We start from the raw sequence: 17,948 nt of genomic DNA on the forward strand, positions 1-17,948 counted from the left end.
TGGGAATCAGAGCTAATGCATCTTTAAGAGGCAGGTGCGGAAAAGTGCTTTCGGTAGCCATGTTGTAAATTTTAACCTAGGATTTATCGACTTACAAAGTGAAGATGAAGAGGAGGAACGGAATGAAATGTTGCATTCTTCCGTGAGGATGTTGGTCCAGCGATTTCGTGTCTGTAGCCGGTGATGACGTCGGTGTGCGTTGTGTCGTACTAGAAGTCGTGAAGAATGAAGATGTCGTCGTAGTAGCAGCAGGAGATAGTCTTTTAGTAATATCGATTTGGAGATACGGATTTGTCTGTGACGTTCGTGTGAATCAGAGATCGTTGATTGCGTTAACGTAGAATATGGCTTTCAGAGTGTCTTCAACACTATCACACAGTGGTATTACTTTTCTATTATCATCACTGAGCTCGCACACTTCAGAACCGGTCTATCAGATGGCACTTCATGCGTAGCACATACGTAAAATAGTATCACTGGATTTCCGGAAAGCGAAGGCCACCGCTGCCACCAATGTTACGTCCGTGAGTAGAGTTACTCCTGAGCGGTAAGAGTAAACTGGTTGGCTTCGCTTTTACGTTCCAGGACAACCGGAAATCAGGATGAGGATCGAATAACGTAGGGTTTGTTTGAGATATTACTAATATTTTTATTTCGAGGAAATTCAGACGACGGTAAAAACGAAGTGTGCTGTATGAAGCTATGTAAGAAGTTCAGATGTGACGTTGTTGAGAGTTAGAATAGAAGTGACCCTCGAGACGTGAAACGTACGGGTGCAGAAAAGGTGTGACAATGCTAGGAGTAGGGAATGGAATTTGATGAGTAAGCGTGATAGTGGATAGCGTGAGACTACGTAGAGATAAGAGGACAGGACAGAGACCATGAGATTAATGTAAGAACTGTGGGAGAGTTAGCGAGTAGGAAAAATAGAGAAAAATGGTATGCCGGACGTAACAAATTGAAGAATAATTAATTTTCGAAAATTGAAAATACGAAGTAAATGAATAATCATTTATTCATCTGTATGTTTTCTTTGAACCTTATGATAATTTTTAACACATTGTGTGAATGTTCCAAATTGCAATTCATAAAGTAAATTAAACGGCTTTTTCTTGATAAATAATATTTTCATTTCAATTAATATGTGAGCAAATAATTAAAAAATATATAGGATTTTTTTATTAATTATATTTATTTTTAATGAATTTAATTATTGTAAAGAAATTTTTTTTTTCCAAATTTCTCTTTTTGTAAAAGTAAATTAAAAATCATAATATACATATATATGTATATATATGTATATTATACATTGATATAATTGAATATAAACGGAGGTAATCAAGTTGAATAATTCAATAAAATAAGGAAATAATTGATTTGAATAAATGATTTTTCTTAATGAATAGTATTTTTAGTTCAATTAATATGTAAGCAAATAATTGAAAAATATGCAGGATCTTTTCAATAACCATATTTATTTTTAATAAATTTAATTATTGTGAAAAAATTTTTCTTTTTCCAAATTTCTCTTTTTTTAAAAGTAAATTAAAAATCATAATATATATATATGTATATATTTGAATAATATACATCAATATAATTGAATATAAATGAAGGTAATTAAGTTGAATAATTTGATGAAATAAGAAAATAATCCATTTGAATAAATTATTTTCCCTAAATTAAAGAATAATTAATTTTTGAAAATTAAAAATACGACGTGAATAAATGATCGTTTATTTATCTGTATGTTTTCTTTGAACCTTACAATAATTTCTCACACATTGTGTGAATGTTCCAAATTGCCATTCATAAAGTAAATTAAATGGCATGTTCTTATTGAATAATATTTTTTTTTAATTAATATGTGAGCAAATAATTAAAAAATATATAGGATTTTTCCAATAATTGCATTTATTTCTAATCAATATAATTGATGTTGGAAAATTTATTTCACAAAAATTTCTTTTACTTTAAGAGTAAACTAAAAATTATAATATATATATATATGTATATATATATATCATACATTAATATATTATACAATAATGGATCATACATAGATATAATTGGATATAAATGGAGGTAATTAAGTTGAATAATTATTCAAAATGAGAAAAAAATTGATTTGAATAAATTATTTTTTTTAAATTGAGGAATAATCAATTTTTAAAAATTAAAAATATTAAATTAGATAAATAATCATTCATCTATCTGTATGTTTTCTTCAAACCTTATGATCAGTTCTAATCCATAGTAAAAATGTTCCCAATACAATTTATAAAGTGAATTGAATGGCATTTTCTTGATGACTAATATTTATAGTTTAATCAATATGTGAGCAAATAATTAAAGAATGTATAGAATTTTTTTGATAAGTATATTGATTTTTGATGAATTTAATTATTGTAAAAATAATTTTTTTTTCAGAAATTTCTCTTTTTTTAAAAGTGAATTAAAAATTATAATATATGTATACATGTATATATATGTATATGATACATTAATATGATTGAATATAAACGGAGGTAATCAAGTTGAATATTTCAATAAAATAAGGAAATAATTGATTTTAATCAATTATTTTTCTTAATGAATAATATTTTTATTTCAATTATTATATGAGCAAATACTTAAAAAATATACAGGATTTTTTGAATGATCATATTTATTTTCAATGAATTTAATTATTGTGAAAAAAATTTTTTTTTCAATAATTTCGCTTTTTTTAATAGTGTTACGTCCAGCATACCACTTCTCTCTATTTTTCCTACTCGCTAACTCTCCCACAGTTCTTACATCAATCTCATGGTCTCTGTCCTGTCCTCTTATCTCTACGTAGTCTCACGCTATTCACTATCGCGCTTACTCATCAAATTCCATTCCCTACTCCTAGCATTGTCACACCTTTTCTGCACCCGTACGTTTCGCGTCTCGAGGAACACTCCTATTCTAACTCTCAACAACGTCACATCTAGACTTCTTACATAGCTTCATACAGCACACTTCGTTTTTACCGCCATCTAAGCTTCCTCGAAATAAATATATAAGTAATATTTCAAACAAACCTACGTTATTCAATCCTCATCCTGATTTCCGGTTGTCCTGGAACGTAAAAGCGAAGCCAACCAGTTTACTCTTACCGCTCAGGAGTAACTCTACTCACGGACGTAACATTGGTGGCAGCGGTGGCCTTCGGTTTCCGGAAATCCAGTGATACAATTTCACGTGTGTGCTACGCATAAAGTGCTATCTGATAGACCGGTTCCGAAGTGTGCAAGCTCAGTGATGTTAATACAAAAGTAATACCACTGTGTAATAGTGTTGAAGACACTCTGAAAGCCATATTCCACGCTAACGCAATCAACGATCTCTGATTCACACGAACGTCACAGACAAATCCGTATCTCCAAATCGATATTACTAAAAGACTATCTCCTGCTGCTACTACGACGACATCTTCATTCTTCACGACTTCTAGTACGACACAACGCACACCGACGTCATCACCGGCTACAGACACGAAATCGCTGGACCAACATCCTCACGGAAGAATGCAACATTTCATTCCGTTCCTCCTCTTCATCTTCACTTTGTAAGTCGATAAATCCTAGGTTAAAATTTACAACATGGCTACCGAAAGCACTTTTCCGCACCTGCCTCTTAAAGATGCATTAGCTCTGATTCCCACGTTCAATGGCACTAATATGCCCGTATCCGAATTCATAACTAAAGTAGAATGCGCAAAACAAGCTGTCTTAGCCAGAGAACTGAATTTATTCTCCACACTCATTCGCACGAAAATCGAAGGCGACGCAAGTAAATATATAGAGTCAGATAATCCGGATTCTCTTCGAGATTTGCTATACTGCCTAAAACAGGCCTACGCGTCCAAACAACACCTCCCAGATATCCAGCTAGACCTCGCACAATCGGCACAGAGGCGAAACGAGAGTGTTCTAGATTACGGTGCTAGAATAAAACATCTGTTAAGACAAGCGTACGAATCAATAGATACCTCAGAATCTATCAGTGATGCTCAAGTGCTCAAGAAAAATATCAAAGAGACGGCAAGACTAAGATTTATCAAAGGGTTACTAGACGAATTAGAAATAAGAGTAGCTCATGAGAATCCTCAAACCCTACAAATGGCTATAGACACGGCCACCAAGACTGAAAAACTATTATCAGATAGACTTAAACTAGCCTCATACCGTGATACTAACTACGAAACACAAAACCATATAAAATGTAGTGTATGTAAATTAACCGATCACATCGATAAATATTGTCCTGAACAACCTTCCCTATTAGTAGTGTGCAGATACTGCAAAAAGGCAGGTCATAGTATAGAAGAGTGCAGAACGAGGCAGCGCAACAACACAACTTGCACGCAGTGTGGTGACAAAGGCCACTCAAACGAAAATTGCCGCTCAAATCGTTCCCAATATCCCCAGAATCCAAAGTTCTACCAAAATTCAAGAGTTTTCCAAAATAACACTAATCGTCAACAACAGAACAATCCCAATACCCAATATCGAGCAAGAGACCCGACAAACCAACCTTTAGACCAGACGCGAAATGACAGTCAACGCTCACAACAGTATAACACACCAAATCCTTCACGATCGAACTTCAGGGTTAATTTCGTAACACAAGACTACTCGAACGAGAATTGCGATACGGACATCCACCCGGAAGTTTTATATGAAGCAAAGCAACATCGCGAATATTCAGGCAACTGGAGCCATTTAAACAAGTTCAGGGACGGCCGCGCGGACGCATCCACCTCCCTCAAACCGGAGCAGCGTCCAAACCAAACGTCAGCTCCGTACAATTAGAATCTGGCTCTCCACAAATTCGATCACAATGCCTGCAGTCTTTGAATGGGTACGTGACACTAATAATAGATACTGGCGCTAATATTAATTTGTTAAAAATCGATAAAATCGACCCAAGAGTCCACGTCACAAAGACGGACATTAGGCAGATATGAGGGATAACGGAAGAATCCATCAGAACAATAGGAAGTCTCTACATCGAGTTAGCTAATACACGCCACGAATTCCACCTTGTCGATATATCCTTCCCTATCATCGAAGACGTTATACTGAGTGCAGACTTCTTACGTTCGGAAAAGGCGACTATCTGTTCCAAAAACAACTACCTTATCTCTCGCGAAACCGGCGTTATTCCCTTTAACAAGCATAGAACCAACACAAAAACACCACCGCGTATCCTCATAACATCTGTCACACAAACACCGAAGGTCCGAATAACCACCGGTGAACTCACACGACAACCCAGCACATTTATAGTTGACACCGGTGCTGATGTAAACATAATTAAACTCGGAGCAATACATCCGCATGTTCCGTGTGAATTACTCGAAGGTCAGATCCACGTTACCAGTGCTATACATGAGCCAATAAAAGTGGTAGGAATAACTAGCATTTGAATCGGTGACAACCTTCATATATTCCATATAGTCGACGATCTGTTTCCGATACAAGAAGACGGAATCTTAGGATCGATATTTTTACGAAACGAAAATGCAACGATATCTTTCGAAACAGAAAAAATAATACCGAACAATACTAGCAAACCATTCAAACTCCTAAACGAAGACTACATATTGATACCACCACAAAAGGCTCAGGTGATTGCACTAAAAATTTCGAATCCCTCGGTAAAAACGGGATTCATAGAACAGTTGGAAGTAGGCGCTAACATATTCCTGGGACAGGCCCTGGTTACCAACCAACAAGGGTTTGCTTACGTTTATGCAATAAATTCCAACGAATCAGCTGTGGAAATAAGAAGACCAGTCCTAACACTAAAAGAAGTCGATGAACTCGCGAGCACCGCCACGCTCAGTGCAAAAACACACCTAACGCATACAAGTACTGCAAGCAGCGGACAGGTCTTACTCGCACAGGTCTTACGTGATAAAAGAAACGGATCGAGAATCGCGTTCTTCCTACATCCACAAATTACGATTCAAGACGCCTTGACATTCCGAAAGAAAACTTACGATTGGACCATTTAAACGACGAAGAAAAACAATTGATAGTTAATCTTTCTATCGGATTCAACCATTTATTTTTCCTCCCAGGTGACACCCTGAGACATATAAACCTAGTCAGCCATACGATCCCTACTTCCAATGACGCACCAATTTATACCAAACAATACAGACACCCAAGAGTACACAAAGATAAATAACAAAAACAAGTGACCAAACTCCTTGATCAGAACATTATCACACATTCTTCATCTTCTTACAATTCTCCGGTCCGGATCATCCCCAAGAAATCAGATGCTAGCGGCGAAAAGAAGTGGCGAATGGTCATTGACTTCCGGAAACTGAACGAAAAAACCATTAGCGACGCTTACCCGCAACCAAATATCGTCGATATCCTAGATCAGCTAAGCTCCGCAAAATATTTCTCAACGTTCGACTTGGCTTTCGGGTTCCACCAAATTCCAATGCATCCCGATCACAGCGCAAAGACCACTTTTTCGACTCCTCACGGCCGTTTCGACTATACTGGAATGCCATTTGACTTAAAAAATGCGCCATCCACCTTTCAACGTCTAATGGATCAGGTTTTATCGGGATTACAGGGTACAGATATGTTTGTCTATTTGGATGATATAGTCATTTACTGCCGATCCTTGGAGGAACACGAAACCAAATTTCGGAAACTCATGAAGAGATTGTCTGATGCAGGACTAACCCTGCAGCCAGACAAATGTGAATTTCTGCGTAAAGAAGTAGCATACCTAGGTCACGTCATCACTCAAAATGGATTGAAACCTAATCCAGAGAAGATATCAGCATACTACCGAAGATTCATTTCTAACCTTTCAAAAATTGCTAGACCTATTAATAATTTGCTAAAGAAGAATAGCCCTTTCCTATGGACAGCAAAACATCAATTTGCGTTCGAAACACTACGCGATAGTCTGTGTCGAGAACCGATACTGCAGTATCCAGACTTCGAAAAACCCTTCATCCTAACAACCGACGCTTCAAAGTATGCAATAGGAGCAATACGTGGTCAAGACAAAGATGGCGAGGATTTACCAATCGCGTATGCATCGAGGGTGTTACAAAAGGCCGAAATCAATCACTCGGTGTCCGAAAAAGAATTCTTAGCAGTCGTTTATGCCGTCAAACATTTTCGTCCTGACCTTTACGGTAGAACCTTCACTCTGGTAACAGACCACGAACCACTAAAGTGGATCAAAAACGTACGGGACCCGACTTCTCGTTCAATGCACTGGAGACTGGAGTTGGAAGAATATTCGTGCGTCAAAAAACATAAAAAAGGAATAGCAAACTGTAACGCAGACGCGCTCTCCAGAAATCCACCTGTCGACTCTTTCCGAATTCTACCTATTACCTCAAAACGACCACGACCCGATACAGAATGCTCATCTACTGACGCCCACCAGCGCGCCAAAGTAGCTCACCAACACCCAACGCGTGCTCGCGAACCAGATACGCTATCTTCGTCTACCAACGCTCACAAACGCACCAAAATAGCTCACCAACACCCAACACGTGCTCGCAAACCGGATACGCTATCTTCATCTACCGGCGCTCACAAGCGAATGAAACATGTAGACCAGCACCCAATACGAGCGCATGGATCTGCACATGAATCCACCAGCCCTTCCCCACGAAGACGAAACAAAGCATTACAAGACACTTAGACTTCTACTGTTACCTCTGACTCAAGTGCCAGTATGACTGACAATAGCAGCGCAACGGAGGCACCGATCGTAGTCGATAAAACGATCAAGCAAACTACGGAACGAGTTCAACCACTCACCTCATCTAAATCACACCAAAACTCCGGTAAGCCCCAGGGTTGTAGTGTTAAAATACGTGAAGAACAGTCCGACACACTGAATAAGCCGACACCCGAAGCCACTACCAGTAAAGGACGAAATTACGCCCCTCGATTCACGGAATTCGTAACAGATCTTAACCACCTACCATTAACGCATAGTAAATTTATTCAAGAGATACGCGCCAATCTCCGCGACAGACAAGATAACCTAGCCCACTGCATCTCGGCAGACTGCAAGACATCACGAGGAGTCGCGGGACAACTAATCAATAGGAAAATAATCACCCGAGATCAACTACAACAACTAGACCCTGAAGTAACGACCGTATTGACACTGCCACATGGTAACCGCCTCATTTACAATCTAGTAACCAAAAAATACCACTACCAGAAACCAACTGAAGAGACACTGTTCAACACCCTAGTAAATCTAAAGAATTGCTTAGAACAAGACAAAGTCAAATCGCTCTCGATTCCAAGACTAGGCTGCGGCTTAGATAAGTTAGACTGGAACCTTGTTAATCGGATGATCTATTACATATTTAAAGACTGCGATATAATGATCACCATTTGTAATTATCAAAACCCGACTTATGACTCGACATCTTCTGAATCTGAAGCAGACGCATCAACACCCAGAACCCCTGCTCCCCCTTTAACTCGTCGGCCAATGCGTCGGACCGGCACTAGGTCAGCTTCAAGACATGCTCTGGTTTCTACTCCCTCGCGCTACCCAACTGATATCTCGGAGAGTGACTCCGTGAAACGTGATCCGGAGTCAGCTGTTGAGGACACGGATAGCGATGCCTCCGTTGTACCTACGGCAACGCTACCACCTTTAGGCTCACAACGTCGCGACAATCCCGAAGAGCGAAAACCGGACCGCCCCCATATTGACAATGACAACTTTTGTTGCTTAGATTATTTCATACAAAATCAAAATGACATATTACCAACACCCAACGTAACCGAAACTAATGACGGACTTCTCATGTTGTGCGACAATTACGCTCATTTCGTATCAGCTAATTGTGGTTGGACAGAAGGACTAGAAAAACAGTTGATAGACGGAAATCTAGTAAGCATGGAATCCTTTCAAAACCAGAATCCAGAAATATCCGACGTAATTAAAACTCGGTTGAAAAACAACAAATACATATTTACCCTCGTAGTGAAACCACGTCAATCAGACCCGGGCAGACTTGACGACATTTTCTACACGTTAGTTAACTTGAGGATTATCTTGTCCGGACTAGACATTCGGTCCATATCATTCCCCGTGTCAGGACCAGGAGTTGATGATATTCTACGATCTATCTTTAAAAAACTAATTTATCACATTTTTGCGGATTCAGACATTCGAGTAACACTTTGTAGAAATACTACAATTATACCAGACGAACGATTACGCGAAGACATGATCAAAGAGTACCACGAGTCACTGATCGGAGGACACCAAGGCGTTACAAAAATTTTCAATAAAATAAGAGAAAAATATTTTTGGCCAAAAATGGAAAAGCAAATTCAAAATATCATCAGATCTTGCGGCAGTTGCCAGAGGAAAAAACTAGTCAGGATCAAAACAAAATTACCCATGGCAATCACTGACACGCCCGCAGAGGCCTTAGACAAAGTAGCTCTAGATTCAATTGGTCCACTCCCTGTTACGAAATCGAATAACCGCTACCTTTTGACGATCCAGTGCAATCTGACCAAGTTCTTAGACGCCATTCCAATTCCCAATGCTACGGCAAAGACGATAGGGACAGTATTCGCTAAAGAATACATCACGCGCTATGGATCCCCACGAACTATACTCACTGACCAGGGACAAAACTTCATGAGTACCACTTTTAAAAAAATATGCAGGCTCTTCAAACCTAAACAACTACGAACAACCGCCTATAGACCGCAATCAAACGGCTCATTAGAAAGAAGTCACCTCGTAATTACCGAATACATCAAACATTACACCAACGAAGGTAAAGATTGGGATGAATTCATACGTTTCGCCATTTTCTGCAATAATACAGCGAAACACGACAGTACACATTATACACCTCACCAGCTGATCTTCGGCTCGGAAGCTAAACTACCGACAGATGCGATACTAAGCAACACATCCACGCATACATACGATACATTCCTCCTCGATCTAATAGCGAATCTCACAGACATCCGTAAACGCGCCGCGTTGAACCTGAAACAAGCTAAACAGAAAAGTAAAGAACACTACGACAGAACGATTAACCCACAACGATTTGAAGTAGGACAAACTGTCTACCTATTGAACGAAACAAGGTCAAAATTCCAAGATCATTATAAAGGCCCATATGTAATCAAATGAATAATAGATGACGTTAACGCCGAAATATACCTCACGCTAAACAAAACAAAAATAGTTCATCTTAATAAACTGAAAATCGCACATACATAGTAAAATTTCACATTAACACCTTCAATAGCAAACACAGTACAACCAACAAACAGGGTATGGCAATCCAATCAAGCTAAATATTATCCACCCACCTACTTTTTCTGACCTACCCATTCCCAACGAAGTAGAAACCCATGATGCAGTTCCTCACACACCACCTCCGCTTCCTTTAAACCCACCAGTACTTAAAACCTTCCGAAAACCTTATTACAAATAGGCAACTACTATATTGCTACCAAGATCTGCTGTTGCGCTGTCAAACAGACATAAGTAAAATAAATACTTGTGTAGACTACTGCACTAAAATGATTGTAATGACGATCTTATACCCTTAGTTTACAATTAGCCCAAAATATATGTACACTTATAACCGATATCATTGTACGAATAGGTCAAACTCTGTATCTCGATATATCAGAAAAAAAAAAAATATAGTATTACTTAGTACCCAGCGAATCAAAGAAATCATTGTTGTTTAGTCTTAAGTGTACTTACCCGCTTTCATGCGCATTATCCCTAGGCGCCTAGCTTTAAGCAACATTATGTAACCATAGTATTATAACTATATGCCTTACGCTCATACGTAATCCAGGATATAAACCATACACTACCTATAATAAGATAAATTGTAAAACTAATTTTAAGCACATACTTTAAAATCGTGTTTCACATTTCCACCTTCTTGCTCCCCATATTCGGGACCATACCTACCGCTATGCTCCCTCTGACGGGGGGGGGGGGGGGGGGGGGGGGGGTGTTACGCCCAGCATACCTCCTCACTCTATTTTTCCTACTCGCTAACTCTCCTACAGTTCTTACATTAATCTCATGATCTCTGTCCTGTCCTCTTATCTCTACGTAGTCTCACGCTATTTACTATCGCGCTTACTCATCAAATTCCATTCCCTACTCCTAGCATTGTCACACCTTTTCTGCACCCTTACGTTTCGCGTCTTGAGGAACACTCCTATTCTAACTCTCAACAACGTCACATCCAGACTTCTCACATAGCTTCATACAGCACATTTCGTTTTTACCGCCATCTGAGCTTCCTCGGAATAAATATATTAGTAATATCTCAAATAAACCCTACGTTATTCAATCCTCATCCTGATTTCCGGTTGTCCTGGAACGTAAAAACGAAGCCAACCAGTTTACTCTTACCGCTCAGGAGTAACACTTCTCACGGACGTAACAAAAGTAAATTCAAAATTATAATATATATATATATACATATATACACTTCTCGCAAAAATTAAGGGAACAACAGAATTTTCGAAATTTTTTGGTGATTTTCAACAGGCTGTATTTCAGTGAAAAATGGTCGTACAAGAAATAAGAAAACAAAGCTTTTAAAGGTTGAAGACTCTAGTTTTTGAATTTTTTGGTTAAAAATTTTTTAAAGCACTATTAGTCATGCAATCCTTGGATAAAGCACGGAGAAAAAATTTTCAGAATTTTTTACATTTTTTTTTTCGCTTTACGGGCATGGAAAAATTTTTCCGAGTTAAACCAATGCATAGGTTGCATAGCCTGTTCATTCAGCTTCAGAATGCTTTTTTTTAAACCTCGATACGACCATTTGTCTTTGAGATATCGAATTTTGAATGCTAAAGGATCCTTTTTCGATCAACTGCCGATATCTCTGGAACTACTGGTCGCACAGCGAGCCGAAGGGCGGTTTCTTTTTCTGCAGAAAATTTCCTACAAAAATCTGTCAAGGTTGATGTCAAAAAAAAATTTTTTCCACCTGTAGCGTTAACGTGAAAAAAAAACAAAAAAATGCCATTTTGCCTTTTTTTGGATAATCGACTGTATCTTCGTCAATACTGGGGGGAAAGCTTAGGTTAGAAGAAAATTTTACAGCCTAATGTACCCCAAAGGTCCCCCTAAATCGGTAAATCGATCGGTTTAGCGGTTTTCCTGGACCGATTGATTGAAATTTTGAAAAAATTAGGGGAACGAGGTTTTTGTTTCTTAAGGAATTTTTGGGAAATCGACTGTATCTTTGTATATATATATATATACATATATATATATATACACATATCATACATTGATATATTATACATCAATACAATTGAATATAAATACATTCAATTATATATATACAGGGTGACCACGATAAGGTGGCCACCCCCCTCCAAAATCTAGCCGTGTGATAATTTGAGAAATTTTTTGCATAATTTTTAAAGGATTTGCGACGATCTCTCCGATAGTGAAGTCAAAATTTTTTTAGAAACAACCGTTTTTGCTCGCGAAAAAAAAATTTTCGATTTCGAGACCAAAAATAGGGTTTAATTTTTTTTTCTGAAAATACGCAAAATCCTGAGCGCGGATATCAAAAATTTTCCGGGATTCGTCAAACCAATCACCCAGAAATAAATCTCAAAATTCGAACTTTTTGTCGAAAATTCGGTACTAACTGGCGGAACAGGTGGAATTGAAATATCTGGCAAAATCGACCAGCGCCAACTTCACCCGAGTCCAGGTAGCGGTATACGATATGTCATTGACGATTCTGCGCGATGAGTTTCGTTGGACTGACTTTCTCTGTTTGCAGCTAGGCGAGCAGCAAGATTAGTAGTTTGAAAATATCTGCATTGAGAGAAGCGTGACAAAAACGTCCGCATTTAAAATTATCAATGATAATTACACGAAAGCAGCATAACGGGAGGTTAACAAGCATTTTGTTATCATCGGTTGCCAGTGACAACCGTTGTAGCACGGAGGTTAGCGAACGCTCGCGCGTGGCCGATCCGGCCGATCAAGATCCCGCTATTACCGTTTGCCGACGCGGCGACGTCGAGATGATGTAGCGCAAAAATTGAAATTCTTTCGAAAATGATCATCGAATCATCCCGATTCCGTCAAAGTGCAGCATTATTGACAAAGGCTTATCACTCTTATTTTACACAAAAATGATTTGAAGAAACGAACAGAATCCACCCGAATTTTGACAGTGTATTGCTTGTTCGTCGCAAAATTCTAGGTCAGTTTATTTATATTCTGGAGAACGATGCGCGAAAATTGGTTAATTCTGACACCGTGTATTTACTTTCGTACGTCGAATATTTCCGCGGCAACAAAGCACATGGGTGGCCGACTTTTCTGTGATTCTAGTAGTAACAATGAGCGCAATATTGCCACGACCCAGCGTTATTTTCACGCAATGATCAAACCGGGGACAGTAAACCACGGTTCGAAATTATTTTCGATGAAAATATGCCGTTGCATTCTGGAATTTCGTTAATTGTCCGACAAATTGATACGTAATGCGTAAGAACGAAATGACTCGCATTTGTTTAGAACGAAACCCTTCCATTGCTCTTTACTTCAATACGAAAATCGTACTATTCTTATCCAGATGACATAAGTATGTACGAAGCACGACAGGCTGAGGTATCGTTAAAGTACGGCGAAAGTATGGCCGATGTTATGACAGAAGTAGAAGCATGAAGGAATAATCGTCAGGTTATGATTCATCTACCTTTTACCTGTGATTTTTCCATTTCGTGGGCGACAAAGACAGTATTTTTTCGTAAATGCGATCGCTACGCTTCACTTTCCATTTCAATTCAATGACAGTTCGTCAATGACAATAATTAGCAAACTAATATTGAGTTTGTAAACCGATGCAGAGATTTGATACTTAATTCTATACAATTCCTTACAGATATGGTAATACAAATGTTTGATTGGTTTTTACATGTGCAATGAAATATTTTGTTTCATTCAAAATATGTACAATGCGTAAATTCGGGAATCCGTTATTTTTTCGGATCGCGCATAGTATTGCACAACAGAATTATGCACCTTCGATACTCCTCTTATGTTAATCCGTCCTCCTCGCTGAAAATTTTTTCAACGAATGCTGAAATTTACAGGGACGCGGGCATAATATTTGCAATGTTGCCCGCTACATTTCATACATTGAATAATGCGTAATTACTTTTCACTGCGTAATAAATATTCTCCGGCATTGCTTCGTGTTTGCCTTTCCCGGTTGGACTCATCTCTGTCAAACTATCGTTGTCTAAGATAATTTTGAAGAGTGCTCGGTTCGTTTCTTTCCGACTCTTGTACATAATCTCTGTGACGGCGGCCATTTGCACATTGTCAACCCACACGTCGTACCCTATGCTTAACCGTACTTGATGACAATTTAAAAATGATAATTATCTTATCAAAATTAGTGACCATTTAGTGTAAAAGTATTACCAACAGATCGTTTTCCGCTACTCGGTGCTGTTACTTTCAGGACAATTTGAAAAGTGTTCCATGAATTCGTTTGATTAACGCATTTATTCGTTTCTTTGTTTTAATTGCGACTGTAGTCGCAGTTTCATAATGTAGCTACACAACATTTTGTTGGAGACATTGAATTGATGCATTATTTACTGAAAATTTAATGCATTATGAAACGGACGCAGCATTATTGTAATTGGTGTATTTTTTCACAGATCACGAGTGCACCACCTCGACATACAAGTTTGAATTTCTGAATCGACGTGATCTGAGATACTGTATTCGTGCGTGTACATATAATTATTTTTAATTATTTAATTTATTTATTTATTTATTGATTCATTCATTCATTCATTGATTTAATTATTCATTGATTCATTCATTTATTTATTCATTGATTCATTCATTGATTCATTCATTGATTCATTCATTTATTTATTCATTCATTTACTTATTTATTTATTTTTTTTTTTTTTTTTTTTTTTTCTTTGCGTATGGCCAAATCGGTGGGGAAATCCTTTATGGACCGCCCTAGGTAGGGTACCGTCACTCCCAGGAGTGTGGGACTCGCCTTACAGAATACCCACTAAAACCACCACCAAAAACCGTTCCTTGCTGTCGTCCACACCCCACGGAACTGTCGTCGTACCTGTTTTTGAGAATCAAATATCACGATTAGAACAATACGAGGCAAATATTTTGATAAAATTGAATCTAACAAACGGATGTGAACTAGACTTTTCACCATTTTCGTGACACCATTCTCGCGTTACAGAAACGCTGAAACTCAGGTTTATTTGCAATAAGATTTATTAGAGTTCAGTAGTATTCAATACGAGCCTGTAGTAAAAAGAAACTTGTCTTGTATTTCATTTCTGGTCTCGTTCTGTGTTATCGTCCGCCAAAAGCCATTCCTAGCTGTCGTCCACACCACACGGAATTGTCGTCGCATCTGTTTTTGAGAATCAAATATGAGGATTAGAAAAATACGAGGCACATATTTTGATAAAATTTGATTTGACATTTTTGAAACTACAGATGCAGTTTAACGTGCATCAAAAACAAGCGAATGTACACTCGACTTTTTACGATTTTCGTGACACTATTCTCGCGTTACAGAAACGCTGAAGCTCAAATTTCTTCGCAATAAGAATCAATCATTAGAGTTTTGTTGTGTTTAATACGAGCGTTTAATGGAAAGAAACTTGTCTTGCATTTCATTTCTCGTCTCGTTCTGTGTTATCGTCCGCCAAAAGCCATTCCTAGCTGTCGTCCACACCACACGGAACTGTCGTCGCATCTGTTTTTGAGAATCAAATATGAGGATTAGAAAAATACGAGGCACATATTTTGATAAAATTAGATTTGACATTTTTGAAACTACAGATGCAGTTTAACGTGCATCAAAAACAAACGAATGTGCACTCGACTTTTTACGATTTTCGTGACACCATTCTCGCATTACAGAAACGCTGAAGCTCAAATTTCTTCGCAATAAGAATCAATCATTACAGTTTTGTAGTGTTTAATACGAGCGTTTAATAAAAAGAAACTTGTCTTGCGTTTCACGTCTGATTTTGCCAGCTCTTCGTGTCCGCCGACAGCCGTACCTTGCTTATCCTCGAGATCCCACGGGACTATCGTCTAACCTATTTTCAACAATAAACAGCACAATAAGAAAAATACGAGGTGCCTTTTTGATGATAACGATTCCTATGTTATTCAAACATCATATACAGTTTTGTGTGCGGTAGAAAACAAAGAGAGTTTTGACGTCCCACCACTTCTGTTATACTATTTTCACACATCTGAGGATTTTTTTTTCAACCCTCTGAATAACAATAATAATAATTCATGACAGTTTCGCGTTGTCAATCATTGAAGATTTGTAAAAAGAATCATATCTCACATTTCATTCCTGGTTCCGTTGCCTGAGGAGATGCTCGATGTGCCCTCCGTTCTGCTGGACAGTGAGTGCGAGCCGTTTCCGGATAGACCCTCGCACCCGTTGCATCTCCCTAACAGGAATAGCGGCACACGCTTCGGCGATGCGGTGGCGCATGTCGTGTTTTGTTGTGGGGGCCCGTTCGTAGACGATTTCCTTGACTCTACTCCAGAACCAGAAATCACAGACGGTGAGATCTGGTGAGCGCGCTGGCCACCTAACCGGACCTCTCGTACCGATCCAGCGCTCCGGGAACATGGCGTCCAGGATTGCCTTGTTCGCGTTACTGTTGTGGGCAGGGGCCCCGTCCTGCTGCCACCAAACCTGGTCCATACGGATGGGGTTTCCGTCCATCAGGCGGGGGAGTTCCTCGGTGAGTACGGTCGTGTACTTGGCTGACGTGAGATTTCCGTCGAGGAAAATGGGCCCGACGATCCTGTCCTGTAGTACTCCAACCCAGACGTGGAGCTTCCAACGGTGCTGGTTGTCCTGTTCGACGATCCAGTGTGGGTTTTCCGGAGCCCACCAACGACAGTTCTGCTTATTGACGAGTTCGAGGTTCGTGAACAGCGCTTCGTCCGTGAAGCACACGTTCCTGAAGAAATCGGGATCCTCCTGCAGACGCTCCAGTCCCCAGCGACAGTACGTCAGTCTTCGTTCGGCATCACCTGGGCACAGCTTTTGCACCGGCTGGTACTTGAACGGACGGTTCAGCTCGCGTGCGATTTTTCTCACAGATTCTCGAGGAACCTCTGTAGGGAATTAATTACTCCTTTTAGAAAGCACGAAGAGACAATTATCGCATTGACCCCTAAATATACGTTGAATTTGTGTCCAGGATTGTCTCGTCTCTAATAAATCTCACCCAACAGAACGAGGTATGACTTGGTAATAAAATTTCGCATCAAACCGACGGGGAAATATCTCGCCGAACTGACGAGTCAATGGATTTTCGGCTTAATTACAATTCACCTGGATGAATGTAGAATAACTTGATTAATGAGAATTAACTGAATCACTAAATATAACTGAAATGTTTAGAATTAACTGAGACACAACTGAATTACGGAAAATTAAATCAAGTATATGGGCTATTCCGCGTCAACCGGATCAGTCATCTCTCAGATATTTTTTTAATTCGGCATGTGGATTGTGTGGGAGAAGTTAGATTCTTGTGCCAAAGCGCGAATCTCATAATGCAAAATTCGATTTTTTATTAACAATAACAAATTAGACTCCCATTTTTTTCAAAAATTCATAACCTTGGCAAAGAATTAGATACAATATATTTTTTTTTCAAATTACGCGGAAAGCTCCATAGAATTTAAAAAAAATACGAAACGGTAAAAAAAAGTTGTTATCAATTGTTTATTTAACAATTAATTTTTCAAAGATTTTTAAAACAGTGACTGACACGATCAAAAAATTTTTTTTAAATTCCGACATGTTCCTTGAA

Source organism: Neodiprion pinetum, chromosome 2, assembly GCF_021155775.2.
Source record: "Neodiprion pinetum isolate iyNeoPine1 chromosome 2, iyNeoPine1.2, whole genome shotgun sequence".
NCBI lineage: Eukaryota > Metazoa > Arthropoda > Insecta > Hymenoptera > Diprionidae > Neodiprion > Neodiprion pinetum.